The sequence below is a fragment of the Octopus bimaculoides genome, chromosome 6, assembly GCF_001194135.2.
Source record: "Octopus bimaculoides isolate UCB-OBI-ISO-001 chromosome 6, ASM119413v2, whole genome shotgun sequence".
NCBI lineage: Eukaryota > Metazoa > Mollusca > Cephalopoda > Octopoda > Octopodidae > Octopus > Octopus bimaculoides.
Window position 1 is genome coordinate 34765628 of NC_068986.1, and position 3307 is coordinate 34768934.

The window sequence follows — 3307 nt, forward strand, 5'->3', positions numbered from 1 at the left end:
TTTGTGTTTTGTTTCTTTTTTTTTTTCTTTTATAAATTTTAACTGTAATTTATCATCTTTAATTTACCAATACCTTTATCATCGGCAAATAATCTCCAAAAAATCAAATAAGGAAATTTGTTAACCGATATCAATTTTGGGGGGGAAATATATTCTGTATTTTTTTTTTTTTAAATGTTTTGTTTTTATTCATTTTTTACTTACTCTCTTTCTAATTTCTACTATGAGTCATTAAAGTCATTATTCGGATAAAAAAATAATAATAATGATAATAATAATAATAATAATAATAATAATAATACTGTATCTATCCATAAATGTATCTAGTAATTATATTTTATCACCAGACTAGGAAATGGGTCATTGATTAGAATGTTTTCATTAAAATTTTCAATCTGATTGGTTGTATATTTATGTTCTTGGTGAATGGCAAAACAGAATTTCTATATACACTCTTCACTTTATTCTATAGGAAAACAAAATCAGAAAACAGCAGTTTTTCTATTTGTATTTTTACTCAATTTCCTGGCCTTTGTTAATTGCCTCATTGTTTCATTTATATTATCCTCACACACAATATATGTTATTTAACAACCAATAATGTGTTGTCATGTTCTCAGTTGTATCATTCTGGATGTTTTTCTTTCATTGGAAAGTGTTGACTAGTTAAAGAATTCTATACTTAAGTATGATACTTGCAGACAGTTTTACTTGATTGGTATGTTTTCTTTAAAATAGAACGAAATATTTCTATTGACAACATATATTATCCATTGAGATTGTGGTGCCATGTTTGTTTATGTTTATAGGTTCTACATTTTGTGTATAGTTTCTTACCCAGATGCCATAAATGGTATTCAAATTCAGAATTAGAGATGTTCATGTTTTAGCAATATAACTTATGTATGTATGTAAGTTGTAATTGAAATTAAAATTTGTAGTTGAAATTGAAGGTTGTAGATTTTGGTTTCATAGGAACTTCTTGGAATGGAAACTCTGCAGCCAATTTACCTCAACTATTGTTAGCTATTATGTCTTTTCTGGAATTCAGCAGTAATACCTCATCAAGGAAACCTGCACACTCTGCTATTTTAATAATTTTACCGATGCTTTTTGGTGGAACCAACAAAAATAGTGTAAAGCTATAAATGAATTTAGTTTTTGAGGAAACTTTGTAGTATCATCAAAATTGTAAGAAAAAAGGTTTAAGAATAGGAAGTAATAGTCTTTAGGCACCTTTAACCAGATCCAACCTCTCACACATGTCATACAATGTCATTCTAAAAAATATACAAACATACCAATTGAAATCTTGAAGCCACAAGATAATACGTGATTAATTCAAAACAATGTGAATAGATAAGCAATATATTTGACAAAGTAATCTGAATGCTAAAGGGTTAAAGTGTCAAAACTGTATGTAGGTTCTCTTTCTACAATATATAGAGGTTCAAATGTAACAGGTTCCGTTAATTTGGGTCTGAATATTCTCTTTTATATGGGTAATATTTTTGTAGCAGTTAAACCAGTAGGTTTTGACTTTCTAAGAGAACCATATGGTCAGCACTGCCTGATGAGTTGGGAGGCAAAACTCGGTTGCATTAGTGAAGTCCCAATTTCTATTACATTTCATATATTGCTTTATACTTCATATTGAGTATTTCTTTTTCTCGTGTTTGTGTGCATTAACGTACAGTCACTCATTACACACACACACACACACACACACACACACACACTACTACTACTACTACTACTACTACTACACATAGGTTGTATGGAAAATTTCATCTGATTTTGATAAAAATTAGTAACCAATCATAAGTTAAGGTAAATATGAAAATTAAATATTCCCTGAGTTTTAAAGCAAAAGTAATGAATTAATTAATTATTAATTTATCAAAATTGGGTGAAACTTTCCATACGCTTCAAACACAGAGATACAGATACACAAACTCACACATACACACACTAGAACGTTTTTTTTTGTGTGTGTGTGTTAAAAAAATCATTTTCACAAGCCAAGGTATTAATTTAATGTTTCCATCTTTCACATAACTCCCAAGTTTAAAATTGTCTCTAAAAGTTACACATGATTCATATCTATTTATTCATGTATGACAAATTCTTTTTTATTTTTGCTAAAAAAGATTTTATTTATTTATTTATTTTTTCTTTTAAATTTAACTATAGTAATAAGTATTATACATACAATAAATCAAAACCTTAACTGTTCATATTTGTTGCTATATTCCAAAATAATATTATTTCTGTGTGAATTTTTCTCTCAGTTTTTGCAATTCGTAAAAATAAGCACATACAAGCATAAAACATATTTTCTCCATGCAATATTTGTATTTCTTCAGTAATATATTTATTAGAAACCTAAGAGTATGAGCTAAACTTTAGATTTTGATTTCTTTTTTTTATGATCCTTTTCATGTATAAACTCATACACTTAACTTTCTTATAAATAATAAAAAACAGAAAAAATACAAGGGAGATAAGTAAAATGAAAATTGGAGAAAATATATAGAGATATTATGTATAGAGAGATAAAAAGAACAAGAAGAAAAAACAACAGTACCCTGTATAGATGTGTGTTTGAAATATTTATAAAATTCCTGTTTGTCGTCCCAAGATCTCCTTGTCTTTCCTTCTTTTCCTTCTTTGAATATGTATGTGCCATATATACATACATGCATACATATATCTATGCATGTACACATTTGTGCAGATGTATGTGTGTATATATATATATTATAAATAGCATGCACACATGTACACACATATGTGAGGGAATAAGAGTAAGAGAGACAGTGAAGGCTTGAAACAAAGAAGAGGAATCATATGTGTGTGTGTATGTATATATATATATATATATATATATATATATATGTGTGTGTGTGTGTGTGTGTGTGTTAATGAATGAGTGAATGTGCAATAATGCATACAAACTCCAGAAAAAATGTACTGTATATAAGGTTTAGTGTTGTATAAAATTTAATCGCAGGCAAAAGTTTGAAAGCTTGACTCTGAGTTTTGCTTTTATTTTAAGCTACTACCAAAGTTTTAACTTTGATTAAATATTTTAAATATATATATATTTGCATACATCATTATATGTACAGAGGCAGTATCATATATATAGCTAGTGTGGTTTTTATCTCAGATGTGGTTATTACAAGTTGGAAACTAAGATTTCAGATATATATGTACATATATATGTATGCACAAACATATTTTATATATATACATACATACATTCATACATATATATATATATATATATATATATATATATATA

At 27.2% G+C, this 3307-nt stretch overlaps 1 protein-coding gene across 2 annotated transcripts in view; it reads left to right on the forward strand.

The window, feature by feature from the left end:
* The window catches only part of LOC128248119 (protein pangolin, isoforms A/H/I/S-like), a 179855-nt gene that overhangs the window by 98005 nt on the left and 78543 nt on the right, over positions 1-3307 (forward strand). The window lies entirely within an intron of this gene.